Source organism: Ictidomys tridecemlineatus, chromosome 3, assembly GCF_052094955.1.
Source record: "Ictidomys tridecemlineatus isolate mIctTri1 chromosome 3, mIctTri1.hap1, whole genome shotgun sequence".
Classification (NCBI taxonomy): Eukaryota; Metazoa; Chordata; class Mammalia; order Rodentia; family Sciuridae; genus Ictidomys; species Ictidomys tridecemlineatus.
In genome coordinates, this window is record NC_135479.1 from 29,875,243 (window position 1) to 29,899,560 (window position 24,318).

The 24,318-nt window shown below is 43.1% G+C and overlaps 1 protein-coding gene across 4 annotated transcripts in view; it reads right to left on the reverse strand.

Annotated features, from left to right (window-relative positions):
* Mmd (monocyte to macrophage differentiation associated) overlaps window positions 1-24,318 on the reverse strand; it is a 137,206-nt gene that overhangs the window by 42,096 nt on the left and 70,792 nt on the right. The window lies entirely within an intron of this gene.

The window sequence follows — 24,318 nt, forward strand, 5'->3', positions numbered from 1 at the left end:
ACTATTAACCTGTGAATATAGGTGACTGAGATGACACCTGGTTTTGAGTGCCCCCTTGTGGCAGTCTGTCATCATGCAGAAATTACCAAGATGAACACGGCAGCCAGCTAGCTATAGGTGCCTAACTTTGAACTAGAAACTATGCTGGGCATTTTCCATGGATTAATTCATTTAGCCTCACCACAATCTCACAGTGATCGAGGCAGCTACTATTAGTTTAATAACTTGTTCCAAGACACAGCAAGCAAGTGGCAGAATAAGGACTTGAATCCAGGCTGGATAGATTGAAACTCCTGCGTTTAATTCCTGTTATGGACAGAGATACTGTGCTGGGTATATAAAGATGAATTAAGAGACAGTACTTCGGGAATGATGGGAAAACATCTTGGTGGATCCTCTCCCCAGCAAAATAACAATTGAACTAGAGACAATTCTTTAAAATATCCATCATATAAAGTATCTGGAGAGTGTCCTAAGCGCCTATAACCAAGAAGAAATATTCTTTCAATAAAATATGTAAAATATAAATGTAATTCGATGACAAGTCTGTGGCATTCGGTGTCACCATCTACTCTATTACCCACCCATAAGTTTCCTATTCTGGGAGCTCTGCCTAGGGCATGGGCAGCCGGGAAGGTAGACCTCCAGCTCTCCCTAGATACCAGTCTGAGGCTATGGTTTGTTCTCAGAAGAGGTGGGAAGCTAGTATTTCTCACCCTCCTCCAAGCCCCAACTTCCAGAAATTCTAGGAAGCAGGGCCAGGAGGACCGGGTCTTATCCAGTTCCAATTGTAGGGTGGAAGTTCTGCTCTAGACACAGCGAGAGGTAAGATGCCCTCCTACCCCAGTACCCACTCAGAGAGCAGGGATATCACTCTGGGAAAAGAAGCTCTCTGGTGGAACTCCAGGGAGGTGTTCATGGGTTCTGCCCATGGGAAAGACACGTCTCACTGGGGGAAGCTCCTCAGTTCTTCTTGAGGTGGCAGCCGTTATTTGGAACCAAGAGCACAGAACTGGACATGCAAAGTCATTGTTGAAAATAAAGGTGATGGTGGGAGAGGGCAATTAAGAGAAGGCTGGTTCCAAACGACCCAGACAAAATATCAGAGCTGCCCAAAGTTTAATAGAACCAGGGCAAGAGGTGTGCAGGGACAGCACTCAGAAGATCAGAGTCAACTCTGTGGGTCAGAGAAGCTGTTATACAGCACCCACTCGGGGACGGTCAGAGCAGGATGTGAGACAGGTTCAAAACATTCCCCAAGTCACCCGCAGACCCGCCAACCCAGAGTGGGAACTTTATTGGCATATAGGGCTTGAATACCTCTTCTGATCAAAAACTGACTCAAAAATAAGCTATTCTGACTCAGGAGCAATTCCTAGAAAGCTAAACTTAAAAATAAAATCACAGTCATCCCTCGCAGTTTGAAAGACTATGTGCATGCCCAAGGCTACACCAGCGAACCACCCAACAAAGAGTTCCTAGCTGAACATGGAACAAAAATAGTAAAGCTCCCTGAATAGTGATCACAGCGGCCACATCACACAGGCTCAGGGGGCTTAAACACAACCTTCTAATTAGTGTCTCATGCTGATCCAGGGGTAACCCCTATTTAGCTAGGTTAAAAGACTAAAAATGAGGTGGGGGTGGAATCCAAGCAGGAACATTCAAGGCTGCATGCTGTAGGTTAAATAGACTTTGCAGAATTACTTCTGCCTAGCTACTAAACAAACACATATCCAAGGAAACAACAACCCCAGGCCTTCAATGCACAGAGCTATTCTAATATTTTATCCAAAATGTCCAGGTTCCAAAATAGATCATGAGACAGAGGAAGGAAGCAAGGAAATATCACCCATACCTAAGGAAAAAATATAGCAGGCAACAGAAACTGCTTTTGAGGAGGCCTAGATATTGCACTTAATAGCGAAGTAACTACTATGATAGACTAAAGGAAAACATGCTTACAGAAATAAAGGTCTGACGTAAATATCTCATCAAGTACAAACTAAGTAAAGGGAAATTAGTTTTTAAAAAAAACAAGCCCAAAATCTAGAGTTGAGTACTATGATAATCAAAATGCATGACTCACTAGAGAGGCTCAATAATGCATTTGAAGTGGCAGAAGAAAGAATCAGCGAATTTGAAGATAACTTGATAGAGATCATGCAGTCTGACAAACAAGAGGAAGATGAATTAATAAAAGCAAACAGAACCTCAGAGATAGGGGAGATGCCATGAAACACACCACCATATCTGTAATGAGAGCGCCGGAAGTCAAGGAAAGAGACTGAAAAAAAAATACCCTGAAGAAATAATGGCTGAAAACTTCCCAAATTTGATAAAAAACCATTACACATTTGAGAGGCTCAGAGAACTCCAAGTCATGGAAACCCAAAGAGACCCACATCCAGACACACTCTCGTCAAATTCAAAAGACAAAGAATCTTGAAAGGAGCAAGAACAGAACACTTATTACAAAGGAAAGAGTCAAAGCTAACTTCTCACCAGAAACACAGGATGCTAAAAAAGAAAAACAGAAAGCACATGCAAAGTGCTAGGAAGAAAAATGCGTCAACCAAGAATGTAAAATGGCACAAATGCTCTAGAAAACTTTTAAACAAATACTCAAAAAGATAAATGTAGTGTTTTTTTTACATGACCTGGCAATTCTGCTCTTAGTTATGTGCCCACAAAAGACTAAAACTTATGTCTATTCTTCCAATGTTTTACTCATTATTTTTTGTTTGTTTGTTTCTATTTTGTTAAAATATACCATTGAAAAAACACCCTGTCTAGGGCTGGGGTTGTGGCTCAGAGGTAGAGCGCTTGCCTACCAAGTGTGAGGCACTGGGTTTCAGCACCACATAAAAATAAAGATATGTGTCTACCTAGAATTAAAATATTTTTTAAAAACCATGACTATACAAAAACTTATACATGGCAGCATCATTATTTATAATAGCCAAAAGTAGAAACAATCTAAATGTCTACCAAGGGAAAAGAGAGAAACAAAATATGGTATATCCATACAATGGAATAGCATTTGGCAATGAAAAGGAATGAAGTATGGTCATACATCTCTGAACAATGGGGATATGTTCTGAGACTTGCATTGTTGGGTAATCTCATCATTTGATAACCTCATAGAGCATACTTAACAAACCTAAATGATAAGATCAATCACATCCCTTGGCCTCCTGATACATTCAAAAGGTGTAAACATGAGTTACGTGAGGCTGCCGTTGGTTTAATACAGCATGATGTTTTACAGAAATATTTTTTCATACGTAGAAGTATTCCCTAAAATAATGATAGCAATTATACTATAGTAAATACCTAATATTATTACCATTATTAGGTGTTATGTACCCTACTTAATTGTGTTGCTGTACTGTTCTATAGTTGGTGGCATTGTAGGTTTGTGTGCACCAACACTGCCACACACACGTGGGTAACAGGCTGCACTACAATGCTATGGCAGCTACAATATCACCAGGCGGCAGGCAGTGCTCAGTCCATTATCATTCATGGTCTTGGCTGAAATGTGGTGATGCAGGGCGTGACTGTATTGATGGGACATGCTACACCGTGGATGAACCTTAAAAGCATCCCATTAAGTGAAAGAAGCCAGTCACCAAAGATCACATATTGCATGAATCTGTTTCTATGAAATGTCCAGAATGGGCAAATCTATAGAGACAGAAAGGAGATTAGTGGTTGCCTAGGGATGGGGTGAGATAAGATGGGGAATGACTGCTAATGGGCATAGGATTTGTTTTAGAGGGAGGGGGATGAAATGTCCTAAAATCGGATTGTGGTGAGTATATGCACTATGAATATACTGAAAACCCTGGATTACATGTTTTTAATGGGTGACTTGTGTGATGTTTAAATCCCATCTAAATAAAGCATTTTTCTTTATAAAATTGAATTAGACAGGATCCTGGCTCTTGACATACTTATGGTACAATATGCCTTCAGCTGTCTTTGTGAAGTAGACTAGAAATCTAGGCAGAAGCTACAGCATGATGCTCTGGGGGAAGCACTGGGAATTCTAAATTCCTGATAAACTTTCAGGAGACTCCTTTAATTTGAATGCATTTGACTATGAACTATCTGTATTGTCTTGTGTATATGCCAGTCAGAGGAAGAGACAATATCAAATTTAGGGGGAACAGGGAAGGGCTTGGAATAGAACAGCTATGGTTCTGCAATAAGAACTGACTTTTGTAAGCCACAGCAGCAATAAGGACAAACAGGGACACTTACATTTAGGGGCAGAGCACGCTCTTTTAGTATGCTTATTGTCCATGAGACTCCCGCGTAGGCAGTTGGCTATATGAGTTTCCAGATCAAAGAAGAATCCTTAGCCAGAGATAGAGTTTCTTGGAGGGTTAGCATATAGCAATAGAAGTCAATGAGACAACCCAGGAAGAATACAGAAAGAAAAAGGCGCTAAGACTGAAATCTGAGAAATGCAGACATTTAGAGTTCAAGAAGAGAAGCTTTTGATCCCAGCAAGCAGGAATAAAATGACGCATCGGAGCTGGGTACTTGGAACAGAATTTTATAAAGACGCTATTTACAAAGGGGTGGGAAGGCTTGGGGGAAACAGTACCCTCAGGGTAGGGATCACCTGGCGCTCTACTTTCCCAGGGTTGAAGGGGCCAGAGGAAGGCACTGAAAGCAAGAGGTCTCCACCAGAAGTTGTGGCCTTTTGATAGTGGGCACCGTCAACCCACAGCGACCCAGCTGGGCCAGAGCTGGGACTTACATACAGCATCCTTACTCTCCTCCCACCCTCCTGTTTCCTGTAGAAGCCTCCCATTGGAATAAGCAATCAGAGGGCGAATGAGCAGCTAATGCATGTGAGCCAGCTTCTCAAAGCCCAGAGCAGGAGGGAGAAGTTCAGAGAGCAGATCTGTATGCACGGAGGAAAGATGCCTACACAGGCTGTAATAAGAATCCAGAGAGGCAGTGTCAAAACCAGAGAAGGAAGAGAGAGAGAGAGAGAGAGAGAGAGAGAGAGAGAGAGAGAGAGAGAGAGAGAGAGAGAGAGAATATGCTAGAGCAAGTCCCAGAATCTAGATGGAGAGAAGATGGATGTTCTAGTTGAAGAACAAAGAGAACATTTGCCCTTCTTCTATCTTTTTGTTCTATCTGGGCCCTCAATGGACAGGATGAGGGCCACTCACATGAATTGAGGGTAGGTATTCTTTACTTGTATACGGATTCAGGGCTGATCTCTTGCAGAAAAACCCTTACAGACGCACTCCAAAATTATGTTCTCCCAGTTATCTAAGCATCCTGTAGCCCTGACAGGTTGACACATAAAACTAATCATCTCAGAGCTCAAGCTGACTTCAGAATAGGAATCCTAGGCCTCATGAGGCACCCATTTGAAGCGATCTGTCTTTAATTTTGAGGGTCAGCCATTGGTTCCATTTTGTAGTTTTCTACAACTGTTCGTTTTGTGAGGTAAATGGGAAGAACAGAGAGAAGGACAAAATTGTTAAAGGTAGTGGCAAGGGTGTAGATGATACTGATGAATCAGGAATTATTGGTCATAAAGATGTAAGTGATGTTAAGAGAGGGCAGACAGACCAAAGTAGGGAAAAAGCAGTTCAACTAATCAGTCTAATAGGGTGGAAGTTTTCATGAGGATAAAGAATTCCTGGCAGGAAAGATAGATGTGGTCTGAAAATTACATACGCAAAATCGCAACTTTGGAAGAACGAAGGTATGTGGAGATGACAACACCCTGGGTGTAATCATGAGTAAGTGAGACGAGATGGAGGTGAAAAGGTCATTGAGTTAACACACAGGTGCTGGGTGAGCAGCTCACCTGCAGCAGAAGTTAATTAAGATTGAGGGTGTGAATTGCAAGAGTCGGGGACCATAAACCAGGTCCTAAGTTTTTTTTTTTTTTTTTTTGAGACAGAGAATTTTAATATTTATTTTTTATTTTTCGGCAGACACAACATCTTTGTTGGTATGTGGTGCTGAGGATCGAACCCGGGCCGCACGCATGCCAGGCGAGCGCGCTACCGCTTGAGCCACATCCCCAGCCCAGGTCCTGAGTTCTTAAGTGAAGGAGAGAGAGACTGATAATTAAAGAAGAGGGAGGTAATGCAGCACAGCATGAACTTCAAAGGAACTGGGTTTATTGTTGTGGTGGTTTCTTTTTGACAAGAGGACAGAGAAATAATTGTCTGGAGTAGCAATGGTAAACCAAGAGGACCCTCATTCTACCATCTGACCTTGAGCTGTGGGAGAGGAAGAAGATAGTTCTTTCATGCTGTTATAAAAAAAAATACCACAAACTAGGTGGCTTAGAAACAACAGAAATTCATTTCATCCCAGTTCTAGAGATTGGAAAGCACAAGATCAAGGTGCTGGTGAATTTGGTGTCTGGTGAGGGCCCCTTCACACAGATGGCGCCTTTTCTCTGTTCTGGTGGAAGGAACAAACAGGCTTCTCAGTAAGTGTAGTAACCCCATTCAGGAGGGCTCTGCTCTCATGATTTAATAATTTCCTTTAATCTTAATATTATCATCTTGGGGGCTAGGATTTCAACATACAAATAGGGGGCTGAGGGGCACAAACATTCAGGTCATACTAGAGGATACACAGTTACCTGGGATTTTACCTTGGGCGAGGAGATACCAGAAATAGTCAAAGAAGTGTTTGGGAATAGAAGTGCGTTGGTCCATCACTTAGTAGGCTCTTGGTGGCAGAGTTGGAGGGAAAGGAAGTGTAAAGGGCCGGTTAGATGAGGGGATGTTTTAAAACCAAGCAAATTAAAATTTTAATTTTAAAATTTTAAAAATCAAGCAAATTAAAATTTTTACCGCATGCACATCAAATAGAGTACTAATCTCCAGGATACATAAAGAATTAAAAAACTTACCTACCCCACCCCCCCAAAAAAAAACCCAAATAAACTAATCAATAAATGGGCTAAAGAACGGAACAGATACTTCTCAGAAGAAGAAATACAATCCATCAACAAATATATGAAAAAAATGTTCAACATCTCTAGTAATTAAAGAAATGCAAATCAAGAGTACTCTAAGATTTCATCTCACTTCAGGTAGAATGGCAGTTATCGATAATACAAGCAATAGTAAGTGTTGACAAGGATGTGGGGGGAAAAGGTACACTCATACATTGCTGGTGGGACTGCAAATGGGTACAACCAATCTAGAAAGCAGTGTGGAGATTCTTTAGAAAACTCAGAATGGAACCACCATTCAACCCAGCTATCCAACTCCTCGGTCTATACCCAAAGGAATTAAAAACAGCATACTACAGTGACACAGTCACTTCAATGTTTATAGCAGCACAATTCACAATTACTAAACTGTGGAACCAAACTAGATGCCCTTCAATAGATGAATAAATAAAGAATATTACTCAGCATTAAAAGAGAATAAAATCATGGCATCTGCAGGTAAATGGATGGAGCTAGAGAATATCATGCTAAGTGAAGATAGCCAATCCCAAAAAACTAAATGCTAAATGTTTTCTCTGATATGTGGATGCTGATCCATAATGGGCATGGGAGGAATGGAGGAACTTTGGATAGGGCAAAAGGCAGGGGAAATGGGGGTAGGAAAGACAGTGAAATGAGATGGACATCATTACCCAAGGTACATGTATGAAGACACAAATGGTGTGACTCTACTTTGTGAACAACCAGAGAAATGAAAACCTGTGCTCCATTTGTGTACTATGACTTGAAACACATTCTGCTGCCATGTACAACTAAGTAGAACAAATAAATAAATTAATTTAAAAAAACAGGCAAATTAGCCGGTGGCTCCGTAAATACCCTAAAATAACAACATTTATAAATGATATACATTTATATGTATATAAAAACTCTGCTCCCACTCCTTAATCAAATAACTACAGTGAATCCCACCGCTGTCTGATGTGATTTTATTTTTAGCATTGTAAATGGCTTCCTCTGTTCTTGGCTTGGGCCCCCGCGCTGGTGGTTTGTGGTTTTGATTCTGTTCAGCTCAGCTGGAAAACAAACCATTAGGAAATGCATTTGGGCCTCACTCTGTGCCCAGTAGCAACAACAATGAAAAAGAATATCTATTTCATTAGCACCAGGACCTGAGGAGAGGTGGGAAATATCTGGAAATAGACGTACAGCAGGACTGGAAGAGATATCAGCCAAGCCTCTCAAATATGATTTTATTTCTTTGCAGACCTCATCTAAATCAAAGCTGCTAGACCAGATAAGGCTGTCTGGTTAAGATGCTAAGATTGATATGCAGATTAAAGGTAATCTGAGGAGGACTTTCTCAGGTGGAAAAGAGTCTTGTGTGGTGCAAAACAGCAGGCAAATCAAAGGGGGTGCTGATGCTCCCAAAGAAAATGAGAACAGGAGAGGGTGCTAGAGAAAATGGTGTAAAGGAACAGAGAGAGGCTGTGCTCATGTATGCAGGTGTGTGACCTGCCTATCAGTGGAATCAGAACTGGGGCCAGCCATCTGCTGCCCTGGATACATGACAAGCCATTTGTAATGACCCAGCTTTTGATGAGCTTAGCAAGAGCATGTTGGGATCAGAGGAAACTAGCTCATCCCAGAAAACACTTAAAGCCATTCCCTGGAGACTTATGGAAAGCTATACATGGACAATTTAAATGAAATAAGGTATCCAACCTGCCTAGCTCATTTAGGAAGGCTGTTTTCTTTGGACTTCAATTGTTATACGAATAGAAAAGAAAACTGGACAACACGCATTGCTCCAAGTAATTATTCTTTCCACCCCTCAATTCTAAAATTTCAATTCTTAAAATAGGAAGAGTATTTTGCTATTTTTGGTTCTTCAAATCCACTGTCTGCATAGCATGGGATTCTATGTGAAGGGAGTCTTTCTTTGACCCTCACTCAATAGGGAAGCAGCTCCACCTCCAAAGTGGTCTCATGACAATAATAATTATCCTCATGGAGATGCCACTGTGGGCCAGTCAAGTGCCGTGCTTGACAGACACTACCCATTTTACCATCAATTCTGTGAGAGGTAAGGGTACCCCAGTTTTTTAGATGAAGAAAGGGAAGCTCAGGAAGTTTCTGTGACTTAGCAAAAAAAAAAATTACTAATGATAAATTCACAAATAAAAGCTTCTGTTTATCTTGGGTCATTGATGGAACATAAGTCGTTGGTAATTAGAATCAGAAGAAGGATTTTGAAACTCTATGAAACAGTTACTTAATTCTAGGTCCCCGTGAGGCATATGGTTAAAATGACAAGTATAAATTCATGCCTATCATATTTTTTTCTTGAACACTGATGATTCTGATCAAAATTTGAGTTTTAACTGTGGGAATCTGTCCCTAGAATCTGTCTCTCTTCTCAGTTCTCACTGTCTCTGGACAATCTCACTACCACCAAAATACTGGCTTTAACTGCACTTGGAAGAGCACCCAACTCTAACAGACACTTAATAAATGTTTACTGAATGAATAAATAATCAATACATGAGCTCATACCCCTTTTACCATGCCACACTCCCTTCCACATATCTAAAGGACGGCAGTTAAAAGTTAAAATGCCAAAGAACTAGATGCTCTTCTGATGGTCACATCATGGCAATCTTCCCAAAGCTCTAGGAGTGGGGTGGGCACTCTGTCTTGCCACGTCTTCCTTCTCTAAAGGTGATGAGACACACCTTGCAGTGCACCCCACAAGGGCATTTAGAAACAGACGCCTTGTAAGTTCTGGTGATTATTGTCCATTCTCTGTTTCTCTTAACCTCTCTGAACTTTGGTTTCCTCATTTCTAGATGGGAATCTGTTAGGATTTGGATACGTGATGGCCCTCACAATTTCATGTGTGAGAAAATGCATGAAAGTTGAGAGGTAGCAGAGCTTGGTGGCACATTCCTGCAGTCCCAGTGGCTTGGGAGACTGAAGCAGGAGGTTCACAAGTTCAAAGTGAGCCTCTGCAACTTAGTGAGGCCCTGAGCAAGTTAGGGAGACTCTGTCTCAACATTAATAAACAGGCTGGGGATGTGACTCAGTGATTAAGTGCCCTCTAGGTTCAATCCCTGGTTGGGAGGGAAGAAGAAGAAAGGTTAGAGGTGAAATGATTGGGTCATGAAAGCCTTAACCAAATCAATTCTTTAATTCGCTTGATTGGATTATCTGGGTGGTGTCTACAGCCTGGTAGCATGTGGCTGGAGGAGGTAGGTCATTGGGGATGTGCCTTGGAGGTTTTTGTTTCCTGGTGAGCAGAACTCTCTTTGCTTCTTTATTGCCATGTGCTGCTTTCCTCCACCACACTCTTCCGCCATGTTCTGCCTCCCTTAGGGACCCGTGTTAACCATATATGGACTTAGACCTCTGAAACCATGAGCCAAATAAACCTTCCTCCTCTACCTTGTTCTTGTCAGGTCTGTTTGTCATAGTGGTGGAAAAGCTGTCTGAAATAGGATTATAAAACCTGCTCTCCTCTTAGGGATATAATGATCAAATGCACTAAGAGATGGGCGCAACATTCTTATAAACTGTGACGAATTCAGCGTACCTAAGGCCTTCAGTCTGAGATGGTAATTTGTTATAAGAGGGGGATCATCTCCTTTATCCAAGAGCCCAGACGGCCTAAAGAGGCATATGAAGACTGGATGAGGTGCAGGAATGAGGTTCCTGGTGAGGACATTGACTGCCTGTCCTGTTTCCCTCATGGCACCATATTCCTAAAGGGAGAAGACACTGCCTTTCTCTCCAATATGTGCCAACCAGTCACTACCTCTGGCCCCGCTATCACCTTGAGATCTTTCTGCATACAGTCCACGAGAAAAGATCTTGGGAGTTCAAAGAGGGACTACCAAGTAGAAACCACATGGTCAGATGATTGGGTCTTCAGCTAAACATCATGGAGCAGGTGTCAGTGGCACTGATGGAACAGAACACTTGCTGAGCTGGCTCCCCTCCACCCATTTCTGTCTCCCAATAGCAAGAGCATCCAAGGACTGGAATAAAAGCAGGAAGGCAGATGGTGATGCACTGGAGAAGAGGCCTCCTCCTCGGAGTTGGCTTCCAAGGGGGGCGAGGTGATAGTTTCAGCAGGTTAGTGTGGGTATCCATAAACACAGGAGCCTGCCTTGATTCTTGTCTGCAACCCTGGCATCCTGCAGGTGTTCCTCACATCGCTAAGGCCTGAGAGGAGAAGGCAGAGACTTCTGGGAGAGGCTGACAGCATAGAGTGCCCGAAGCAGCCATCCTCAGTTTCCTGAGGCTCCAAAGCAGCATGAGAGAATCCCAAGTTTTCCTGGGTCTCCAAGAAGTGCATGAGAGAGAAGCAGCCCCATGGATCCTGATGATGAAGCCGATGGACAGGTAACCACACCTGAGGATCAGGCAGAGGGCAGCTTAATGGTGACAGATGACACCCAGGTATCAGATGCCTCTCCACCTTTAATGCCTTTTCAGTGAATGAGGCTTAGAACTCAGACAGAGTCTTAAGGGGCATGGAGACTTTTACAGAGATGATCAAGTTACAGAAATTACAAAGTAGACATGAATTTCTATACCCCTGAGATGTATCTCACTCTCTGTGAATAGCTGTTTGTGTGTCTGGAACACCATCGGACCCAACTGAGAAGTGTGTGAAATTGCTCTGAAAATGAGCTGATTTAGAGCCAGTATATCCTGGCAAATTGAGGCTGTGTCCCCTCTTCCTCGATCACCTGTGTCACAATCAGGAGGCATGCATGTATGCATTTCTCCATCATTCACTCACTGATTCCCTCAGAAAACATGAAAAATCCTGGGTGAACTGTGGAGCTCCACAAATGTGAGTGGAGAGGGGAAGTGGAGCTCTAACACAGCGCCTTGGATTTGCATGTTTTTATTTTTAGCTTTTTGTTTCCTAAAGTTTAACCTATCCTGTCACTCTATCTTCACAGCTCCAACACAGGTGAAGAGAAGAAGATGGTGTTAACTTCGCTGTACAGGTGATGAAAAGGAGAGAGACACTGAGATGTGACCAGAGTGACACAAAAAGTTAGGGCAGAGCTGGGGGGGAAAAATCCTTCTGTTCTTGACTCTGTGCTTCATGCATCCGGGTAGAAGGACATGGGAACATATGTTTGGGTTAAAATTGCCATCAGCTCCTGGAGGTCAAAGCTCGAAAAATTTGGGCAACAAAAGAAATCAAGCAGTAGTAGACTATACTCCAAGGAATATGATCAAAATTCATGGGTCTCTACCATTAGGCATAAATATAAGAGAATAGCCAAACTTCCCTGCAGAAGAATTACAAATAATTTATGGATGTATTACCTGCTCAAGGAGGGAATTGTGGGCTGTGCCTAGTGAAGTCTTTCAGAGGAGGGGGAGGGGGAAAAGGAAGAGGAGGAGAGGGGAAGGGAGAAGGAGGAGGAGAAGAAAGAAGGAGGAGGAGGAAGAGGAAGTGGAGAAGAGGAGGAGGAGGAGGAAGGAAGAGAAGGAGGAGAAGGAGAAGGAGGAGGAGGAGAAGAGGAAGAGGATGAAGAAGGGGAAGAGAAAATGGAAGGAGAGGAAGGAGAGGGAGAGGAAAAGGGAGAGGGAGAGGGAGAAGGAGAAGAAGAAAGCAACCCGGCAGCTATGGCCAACACAGCAGCCCCACAAACACCACCTCAGCCAGGTGCTCAAGGTCAACATCAACATGATAGGTCATGTTGGCAGTATGTTCCCTTGATATGATGTGAAGGCACTTTATCTTTGTGATCTTCCTCTCAAAACCCAAAACCTCAGCTTAACCATGAGAAAAAATGTCAGACAAATCCCAATTCATGGACATTCTGCAAAAAAATACCTGACCAGTATACCTTAAAACTGTCAAGGTTTCTAAGTCTGAGAAGTTGTCACAGCCAAGAGGAGCCTAAGGAGACATGATGACTAAAGGTAAATGTAGGATCCTGGATAAAGGGTATTAGACAACATCTAAGGAAATCTGGACAAAGCATAGACTTTACTTAACAATAATTTATTGATTTGAGTCCACTCATTGTGACTAGTATCCTATCTAAACATGAGCTGTTAGTAATACGGGAAACTAGGTACAGAGGTATATAGGAACTCTGCAACTTTTTATGAGTGTAAAATAAAAAGTATATTTAAAATGAATAAATTTTAAAAACAAAGACAAAATAAAGATAAAATTAAAAAGGTGCAATTAATTTATTGCCAGCATTGCAAGGGAGGTGAAGGTAGCATAAGTCTTTATCCTCCTTACCATGAATCTGTCAAGTTTGCAATCAGCTTTTATTGAAGTAGTACAGAAAGGGCTGCATTCCTGACACAAATATATAGCCCTTCCAGTGCCTGGCAGATCCCGGATAAACAATGTCATCCCCAGAAGCTCTGTTCTTCCAGTTCAGTTAGCCTATGTACATCATTTTGGTCATAATGCAGCTGTACCTAGAACTTGAGAATCTATTACATTCATTTGTTTTATTATCAGAGCCCAGAAAGCTGTGGGAGATTGGGAGTTAGAATGCCTTTGAATATCACCTAAGTTCCATGCTTTTCTTATCCTGTTTCTTTAACTATGAATAAAGACAGTGATGGTCCCCGAAACAGTACAAGGTTAACAGCTACAAGGTCTGTGGAAGCCTTCTCTACCTAGAAAGGGTTTTGGAGTTTTATTTGGGCATGCCTTTATCTTTGGCGAGACTAGGGTTTCCTGAATTTTTTTTTTCTTCTCTTAAGCATCCCTCTGGCTTATTCTTCTCAATCCAGTTCAACAGATGTTTGCCAAGTATCATTGATATGTTAGGCACATTAAGAAATACCTCAGTCAGGTAATGGCACTCCCAGAAATACCAGAAGATGGAGAAACCTGGGCTTGCCAGAATTCTCATGGGAACTGCTGTATGTGGCTGGCCAGATAGATAAACTGCCCAGAGTAGGGATAATAACCACAGAGGCATGTATCAATTATAATGCATTTGGTCACTGGGAATTGAAAACCCAAATGGAAATAACCTGAACCGTGTTGTTTTTATTTATCTTTTTTATGGCTGTTTTAGCTCGCTTTTTCACTGCTGTGGCTAAAAGATCTAGCCAGAACAATTGCAGAAAAGGAAAAGTTTATTTGAAGGCTCATAGTTGCAGAGGTCTCTGTCCATAGGCAGCTGGCTTCATTCCTTGGGCTTGAGATGAGGCTGAACATCATGGCGGAAGGTTATGGTGGATGGAAACAGCTCACATGATGATCAGGAAGGAGAGCGAGGGAGGGAGGGAGAGGGAGAGAAAGAGAGACAGAGAAAGACTCCACTTGACAGACACCAAATATACTTCAAAGGCATGCCCCCACTAACCCACCTCCTGTAGCCACACCCTACCTACCTTCAGTTACCACCCAGTTAATCCCATCATGGGATTGACTCACTGATTGAACTAAGGCTCTCACAACCCAATCATTTCTCCTCTAAATCCTCTTGCATTATCTCACACATAAGCTTTTGGGGGACCCCTCACATCCAAACCATAACATTCCACCCCTGGCCCCCAAAAGGTCATGGCCATCTATTTCACAATGCAAAATACATTTAGTCCATTTCCAAGAGTCCCCAGTCTCAACAATTCCAAGATTGCCTAAAGTTAAAGTCCAAAGTCTCCTCTGATACTCAGAGTAAGTTTGCATCGTGAGTGTTCCTGTAAAATTAAAAAGCAGTTTACAAGTATACAATATGTAAAGGTACAGAGTAAACATTTCCATTTACAAAAATAAGGCAGGGAAAGAAGGAATAGGACCAAAGCAAGACCAAAATCCAGATGGGCAAATAATTCCTGTAGCTCCTCATCCAGCATCCAGGCCATATGGCATTGGCCTTTCTGTTGTCTCTCTTTGGGTCCTGTAGCTTTCTTTGGTGGACGTTCCACACTATTGGCATTTCTTAATCTTGGCAGACTCCACTGCAGCTTTGACTTCCTCTTCACATTTCCACACATTGCCCTCTCAGGGGCATCCAACAGAGACACTGAGCCTGGAGCACTTTGTCTGGCCTCCCACGCCTTCCTTTGAAATCCTGGTGGAAGCTTCCATGACCTCCTAACTCTAGCATCTTGCATTCCTGAAGAACCAGTACCACATGGTTGGCACCAAGGTCTGCCACCATCTCAAGCAGTAGCCAAGCTTCCAGGGACCCTGGCTGCAGTAGCCTCTGAGTGCATGGGTGGCTGAGCATGTTGAAAAAACTTCCTCAGTCCCTTTATGCAAGAAAGGTACCCCATGGCTCTCTTCTCAAGAGGATTTTTACTTTTACTTCCTTGAGTCTGAGATGAATATGATCTTGCCAGTTACTGAGATGCCCTCAAGCCCTTTCTTATTGTCTCTGGGCAAAGTCTTTAGCATTTCTTCAGAGGCAGTAAAGTCTTTAGCAACAGTAACTTCCTTAGCCCCAGTTTTACTCCCACCTTTCAATTTCAAGTTTTTCAAATCTTTTTGCTCTGCATTCTGCTCCTAATTCTCAAAATAAATTTGGCTAAAAGCTGCCAGAATTATCCATGTCACCACCTGAATGCTATGCTGTCTAGAAATATCTTCTGCCAGATCAAGAAGTTCATCACTTTTTTGCGGGGGGCGGGGGGTGGGATACTGGGGATTGAACTGAGGGGCACTCAGCCACTAAGCCACATTCCCATCACTATTTTTTTTTGTGTGTGTGTGTGTGTATTTTATTTAAAGACAAGGTCTCACTGAGATGCTTAGTGCCTTGCTTTTTGCTGAGGCTGGCTTTGAACTTTTGATCCTTCTGATTCCATCTCCCCAACCACTGGGATTACAGGTGTGCACCACCGCACCTGGCCAAGAAGTCCATCACTTTTAAAATCAAAGAAAGTCTCAAGACATGGGTAAAATGCAGACAACTTCTCAGCCAGAACATAATACAAATTGATGGTCTCTAATCCAATCAATAGCGTCCTCTTTTCCTCTAAATCCTCTTGAGCCCTGCCTTCACTGTCCATGGTCCTATTGTCATTCTGGTCTTCTGAGCTCGCACCAGAATCGGCCATAAGCTCTACTGACAACAATATAAAGCATTTCCAACTTGCACTGCTAAACATCTCAAAATTTCTCCAGCCAATTCCAAAAAGCTCCAAATGCTGATGAACCACATGGTCAGGTGGGTCACAGTAACAACCCCACTCATGGTACCAATTTCTGTTTTAGTAAGCTTTTTCACTGCTGTGGCTAAAAGATCTGACCAGAACAATTGTAGAGAAGGAAAAGTTTATTTGAGGGCTCAGAGTTTCAGAGGTCTCTGTCCATAGGCAGCTAGCTCCATTTCTCAGACTTGAGGTGAGACTGAACATCATGGCAGAAGAGTATGGTGGAGGGAAACAGTTTACATAATGATCAGAAAGCAGACACAGAAAGAGAGAGAGACTCCATTTGCCAGACACCAAATATATATCCTTCAAAGCCATGCCCCCACTGACCCACCTCCTGAAGCCACACCCTACCCATCTTCAGCCACCACTCAGTTAATCCCATCATGGGATTAATTCACTGATTGGGTTAAGGCTCTCATAACCAGATAATTTCTCCTCTAAACATCTTGCATTGTCTCACACATGTGCTTTTTGGAGGACACCTCACATGCAAACTATAACATTTGCTCACCTAACAATAAGATCTATAATTTAGGTGAGCTTCACATTTCAATAGTATACATTGGCTTATCCATAGCTTGAAGGACTCAATTTTTCATTCTTTTGTTCTCTTTTCTGCACTGATGGTTTTAACGTAAAAGCAACTACTCTCAGAGTATTGAGATGGCTGCCAGCAGCAAGGAGGGCTCTTGCCTCCTTGTTCACAATGTTTATTATGGGGAGGGCACTGACAAAACCAAAGTCACAACCCATGACCTTGACCACACCTACCTCTAGTCTCTTGCCAGTCCCTAAGTCTGAATTATTCCTTTTAACATTTGAAATGTTTATTAGTACTTTGTTATTTATTGTTTATGTTTATTTGTTTATAGTCAGTTCCACCTCTGAAATATAAGTTCCATTAGATCATAGGTTTCATCTTGGTCACCATAGGTCCCTAAGTCACTCTTTCTAAGAAAACTAAGTCCCGTCCTCAGTCCATAAGAATGAATCTGCTGCAAAGATTCCTCCATTTCTGCCTCCTTTCTATGCCCATACTGCCTCATGCCTGAGTCCTGACAATTAGGCAGGGGTGCTGCCAATCAGGGTTTTCCTGGAATAAGAAAACCATACGTGTCCCTGGGGGAGTGTCAATTGAAAACAGTCTGAGTTGGTATAGTCTGGGCGGAAAACAGGACTGGTGACTAGAAAAGCCTGGGTAGGGATGGAGACAAGACTGATGCAAGAATTGTTCTTTAAGTAAGGAGGAAGAGTGGTGGTAATAGCAAGGTTAGTAGACAAATAGGTGAAAAACAAGATGGTATGAGGAGAGCAGTTCAGGATTAAATTTGAATAGGAGACAGGCATAGCAGAGCTCCTTCTGCCAACATTCCCGAGCAGAGTAACCATACTTTTACATGTTGATGGTCCATGAGTACTGTAAAACAATAGTCCTTCATGTTTCAAGAGCATTTTATAACTTATAGAACTTGCTCTCAGATATTATCTCCTCTCACTGTCACAGCCATTCCATGGTGGTTGGCTTGAGTATTCCCATTCTATAACTGGAAAAACCAAGTTTCAGAGCAACTACCCAAACAACACACAGCTAAGAATATCTGGATGCAGGTATTCCCCTACAAATCCTGAGCTCATTTCCCCTCAGTTGAATTGGAAATTGGGCTAATGTCCTGAGATGGCATAAATTTAAATCCCTTTAGGCTATGTTTTCTGTTTTTCTTTCTTTTCTTTTCTCCTCCCTCCCTCCCTCCCTCCCTCCCTCCCTCCTTTCTTTCTTTCTTTCTTTCTTTCTTTCTTTCTTTCTTTCTTTCTTTCTTTCTTTCTTTCTTTCTTTCTTTCTTTCTTTCCTGTTGTTTAGAGTTGGGCTGCTGTAAACTTTTATATACATGTGAAATTTTCCATGATAAAAAGGTTTTACAATTTAAAAGACCAGAGTTAAGTTGCTTGGTCAGCTCCTGGCTCTGTAAAGAGGAGGTCAGGCCCCAAGGAAGTCAGGTGCTGAAAGGTTTGAGCTTCAGAGCTTGAAGATTTGACTTTAAAAAAAGAAAAAGGAACATGTGGGAATAAGGAATACAGAAAATCATATGAATGCTCAAACAGCTAAAAAAAATAAAAATAAAATAAAGGCACCAAGGAATGATTTGTTCCCTCCGGGTTTTATATTCTCTTGCCAGGTCTTTTAATTATGTTCCTATTCTTTTTTTCCCCAAATTTAATTTTCCCCCAGACTTAAATAAAGAACAGATGATGCCTCACAGAGGACTTGGTAAAATAGCCTTTCCAAGTTATTCTGCCTGAATTCAGGTCCTGGCTTGTTCTACAATTCACTGTGTGATCTTGGGTTATTAACCTCGTAGGAGGTTCTTTCTCTCAACTGTATCATAGGATTTAGAACATTTGCCACTCAATGGTCTCCCAAGGAAACTGAGAGGAGGCAGAATGACAGCCATGAAGGTGCTTGGAAAATTTCCAAAGAGGGATGCCTGAGGTTGGGTCCCTGTAGGCCAATGTCCTGGCTGATCTAAGCTGACAGAGCCTCAGTGATCCGGGTAGCTGAGAAACAACCTCAGATCTTCTGAATCCCATCATCTTTCTGCTCATCTAAGACGTCTCCTGGTTTGCCTGGTTGTTTTGACACAATTTTCATCTCAGAAAGTGTTGCCAGTTTGCTCTAGTGCATTAGGAAAGAGTATTCTGGAAAGAGATGTGTTCAAGTCCTTGATTATCCAAGCTAAGGGGCAGAACGCAATCTGAGAGAGCAGATAATCTCAAGGACTGTGAATCATTTTACATCAGCAATGTGATGATGATCATAAAGCTTTACCTTCTGAATTTTGCCCTGCTCAGGCTCAGCTTTGCAAGATGGAAGGAAGAGGTGGACGTTCTATGGTGGAAAGAAGGTCAGCTGAAGTTAAGGCTGCCTCAAGATTTTCCTCTTTACTGTCATTTTGAAGAACTTCAGTACACATGCTGATAGCTCATTTACAGCCTGGTGTCCCTGTTTCTTGTCTTCTCAGTGCCACTGCGACTGTTGACCACCAAGTCTTCCCTCATTCAAGAATTGAGTCCTACAGGTCAAGAACTTCTAAAGGACCAGCAGTACAAAAATCAGAACTCTTCCTTCACCTTGAGGTCCACTGAGGGAAAGAGGGGAGTAAACTACAGTGTAATTGGTGACTAGCAACATGGGATGTATTAGGAAGAGCCTGTTCTAAGTTTAGGGTGGCCAGAAAAGAGTTTGGGGAGGTAACACTTGAAGTTGAACTTGAAGAATACGTAGGAACATTTAGGTGGGTGGATAAAGGTGAAAAATGAGCAAAGTCATGCAGGCAAGGGAAAATATTTGAGGAATAGCAAACAGTTTGATGGGCTATTGAGCAATAAGAGATGAATCCAAACAGGTCATCTGGGGTCAGACCCAGCACTAAGCTTAGCCTGAAGGAGAAAAGGAGCCACTTCGGAGAACTGAATCAGATTCTCATTTTAGAAAGCATGCCCTGGCAGACATGTTCCATGAAAGGTGTGTGAGTATGAAGGAGTGGGGCGGACAGCAGCAGAGACCTGGTGGGACGATCACAATAAACCAACTGAGAATGGTTCAGGACCTTAACCAAGGCAGTGTCTATGGAGAAGGTGAAGATCTAGAGAGAGAACTGAACTGAGAGTACAAGGGACTTGGGGGCTATGGAACGTGGGGAATACATGTGAGGGAGAGGAAAAGTCTAGAATAAGTTCCAGTTTAGGTGATTGCATGGATATTCAGGCTGTTGGTCTACATAGGATACATAGCAGGAAGATCAGGTTTGGGGAAAAGAGTGATATATTTAGCTTGGAAAATACTGACTTGGAGGTGGATAGGGTGGGCCATCTATGTGGAAAAAGTCTGAAAGTAAATGACTTGAAGGATGTGGAAGTCAGAGGAGAGGCTGGGGCCGCAGACCCTCACCATAAATGTCAACGAGATTGCCAAAGGAGATCGGGAGGGGGAGAAGAAGAGAGTACAGGAGAGACACCAATCTGTGTCTCTGTGCAGGGGGAACCAGGTAAGAAGACTGAGGAAGAGGTTAGAAATATATTAGGAAAACCAGAAGGCAGTGGTGTCAGGGAGACCTGGGATGAGGGGAGGTTTAAGAAAGGTGAGGAGACAATGCCATCTCGTTCTTCAGTGGGATACGCATGATGAAGACCAAAGCTGGGGACAAGAGAGAGATGCTGGAGTAAGTCCCAAGCAGCTGATGTGCTGAAGGGAGAGCCTTAGATAGCAGAGTTGTCTTTTCCCGCCCACGTCCCCCGTGGGCAGTGGGAATGGGGTTCCCCTGGGTGGAATGGGCTGGCTGAGAAATAAATCTGCAGAAAAAACCCCACAGAACACACACACACACAAAAAAAAATAGTTTCAAAAGCAGGGGCAGGACAGGCAAGCTGAGGGATGGAGCTTCTAGACAAAATGGAGCCTGCGCCTGTTTTATTTATATCAGAAAATATCCAAGAGGTTCTATAGAATCTCCTTTTCCAGAAAAGGTTAAAGATGGGCTGCTCAGTTCCAAATAGTTATGCCCATCTCCGGAGCTACTATGAGGGACCTTCCTAGAAGAGTGGAGGGACAGATCCCGTGAATTGGGCAATCTGTCACTGTGGGACAGCCACAGAAAGTTCCCAATGCCAGGCCTGTCTCTCCCTGGCTACCATGCCCAGAGGAGATCCTCCTGTATTTCAAAGATGGCTTCCCGCAGTCTTTCTTTCACTAGTGTCAGATGAAAGGAAGTGTGTACGAGGGCAAACTGCCTGGGACCCCTGGTCCTAATCTCTAGCCAAGGACTGTTTCAAATTCATCAGAGCACCTCTGTGTCAGTCGGCTTTTCAGTGCTGTGGCAAAAAAAAAAACAAAAACCTGACATTAACAACTTAGGTATGGAAAAGTTCATTTTAGCTCAGTCTATGGTCAGCCTGATCCATTTCTCTGGGCCTCAGGTGAGGCAGAACATCATGAAAGTAAGGTAAGGAGGACGAAAGCTGCTTGGCTTGTAGGAGAGAGGGGGGGGGAGGGAGGAGGGGCCAGGGATAAGACACAGTCTCCTAGGGCACACCCCAGGTGACCTACTTCTTCCAACTATGCTCGGCCTGTCTGTAGTTTCCACTACCTCCAATAATAGTCCATTTAAATTATTAACCCATCAAATGGATTCATCTACTGATGAGGTTAGGGCTTTCATGAGCCAATCTTTTCCTAAGGGCCCCACCTCTGGACATTACTGCATCGGGCCCAGCCTTCAACACATGAGCCTCGGAGGAATATTCCAGATCCCAACCATCATAACCTCTGATGAAAATATAATTGTGACTAATTGACACACATTCGCTTTCAGGTCCGATGCTAGAGAGAGAGTTTATGCAAATAATCTCACTGCCTGCCGCCCTTTGAGCCGGAAACCTAAACTCAAGAAGAAGAAGTCAAGGCTCAGCAGGACCAAGGCACCCTGTTGTCTCTTTTCTCTCCTTGTCACCAGATCACACTCCCTAAGACAGATCTGTAGAGAGCCTTGGAGCTCCTCACACGAAACAGAAACAAAGAAGGCACAGGATGCTAGCTCTGCCACCAAGGGAGCTACGCAACAGTTACATCAACAGTCTAGAGACAGGACTCTGCACAAAGATGCTTTCTTTCAAAGAGCAAAGGACAGCCAGGGGGATGGTATAGGGAGGGAGGAAGGTCAGCCAGAAGGACTGCAGTTTCTGCCCCTGTAACTGAGTGGCAAATCTTCCCCACCCCATCCCCCCACAATGACTAGACTGTCCAAGGTTCTTGGGAACCCACTGGTTCACTCTGACCTTTAAGATGGATTATCATTTTTAAATGAACACTTTCATAGTATTTTCCTATCCTAGGAGGTTCATGTCTGATTGCTGTCATCTGCATTTTAATAATAAATGAAGAGGCTCAGACATTTGTCATGGATTCTCAGCTCTTTAGGAGCCAGGCCTCAATTTGGTGATCTGAATGGAGATGCTGAGGCCTTTCTAATACCTGGGCATGGACGACTCCACAAGAACTCCCACTAATAACCGCCCCCCATGTGAGCCGGCGGGCTCACAGTGGCTTATGAGGACCTAGGCACTCGGTCATTCAGTACCAAGAAAAATTCAGTTAAAGGAAAAATAACTTGTGCCACTTGTTAAGAGCGGAAAGGCAGACTTTATTCAGGGAGATTCCTGCAACGAATGCTGAAGGCAACAAGGAAAAGTGGGGAAGGATAACCAAGGAGCAGTAGCTGGGTCAGAGGAAAATTACTGTGAAGAGCCAGCAAGGCCAAGGCTTCTTGCTGAAGGCAGGCAGGGTTTTATTAAGGGGGAGGTGTAGGAATTTGATCCACCATCAAGGGTGGGAAATTTTCACTAAAATGACCAAGTAGGAGACTTGCTAAAACTGAAATAAACAGATAACAGAGCCAAAGGTCAGGGACTAGGCAGAAAGACTTAGAGAAGCCTGACTCAACTCTGATCAAGGGTGGGAGTCTTTATCACCTCCCTGACCTCAGTGCTAAGAAGATTCTCCCCTTGCCCAAAATACTCACTTCAGGGCCTTGGCCCCAGGCTCTCTCTAGCTCAGGTCTGGTGTTTCCTGTGGCCTTTGCCTGGAGGCCTTTTCCAGTGGGCACCTGGGGGACCCAGGCCTTTGCTTCTCAGCTCTTTACTCAATACCCCCTTCTTCATGAGGCCGTCCACACACTGCTGTTCATGTGCACACACCTGCCCAGCCCTGGGCTTTCTCTGTGCCTCTTTCCTGATTTGTTCTCCTCCCTGGTATTTAGCATTATCTAACACACTGTATATTTTACTTACTTATTACCTGTTTCCTTCTCTCTAGAATGTCCGACCCATGAGACACCTTTGTTCACCACCTTAACCCCCAAACCTGGAAAAGCATCTGGCACCTGGGAGCACACCTGAACACATTGGTGGTCTGGATAAAGGGTTCCTTCCACAAATATCCTCAGATCTTGATCATCTATGTCAACAGCAAAAGATGATAATTCCCAGTGATAGATGATCCACTCATGATGTCTTGTATTTCCCCCCAATTTTAATACAGTAACACAAGATATTAACATATTAACATAGCTGTCCTTATGCATCATGAAGAAAGGGGTATTCAGAGTTCAGATGAGCCATAAAATATTGGCCTTCTATAAAAATTTTATGGAGGTCCAACGACTGTGAGAGGAAGAAAAAGGAAGTCCAGAAATATTGAGATAAAGAAACCCTTCTAAGATTCGGGTTGCTGCAAAAGAATGCACATGGATACAAGATCACCTTCCTTGCTCCCTAAAATAACAGATGAGTCAATATATGAAACATGAAGCATGGGCTGGGCCCTTAATGGGAATGTAATCACTATTCACTCTCATTATCATCTCCCCTCCAGACATCCTGTGCCGCATTCTTCCAAGTGCACCCCATGCTGTTCCAGAACCCTGCTGCTTCCTATGCCTGAAACACCCTCTTTCCCCTACCCTGCCTCTGCATGCTGTGCCCTCACTTCTTGTCTCCCTGGCAATGGCTCACTCACCCTTCAAGTCTCAGCTGAAACACTGCTTCTGCAGGGAGGAGATCTACCTTATTCAGTACTGTACCCCCAAATCATAAATGTGACAGCATAGGACTGGGGTGAATGATGGAGGGACCATAGGCACCCCAGGCAACGTATGAAAGGAAGGAAAACATCTCAGCCCAGGGACATGTTTCTCATTCATCATCCATCCTTTGCCTGGAACAAAAAAGTAGACCTCCTTCCGATGAACTTGACATACTTAAAAGTGCAGCTTCAGAAGAGGGTGAGTCATTCATGCATGAGGGTTATTCATTTGAGGGAAGAGGTCACTATGGGTTCCTTTAAATAATAAGCCACTTTTTGCTCTCAGAAGTAAGAGCCAGCTGGCCAAGGTGGGATACATCTGTAATTCTAGCAGCTGAGGAGGAGGAGACAGGAGGATTGCAAGTTTGAGGCCAGCCTCAGCAACTTAGCAAGGCCCTAAGTAACATGGGGTGACTCTGTCTTAAAACAAAACAAAACAAAAAATGAAGTGCTGGAGATATAGCTCTGTCATAAAGCTCCCATGGGTTCAATCCCTGATATATTAAAAAAAAAAAAAAAGAGCAATTTTCAGATTGGTAACTCATTTCAGCAGATGCATCAT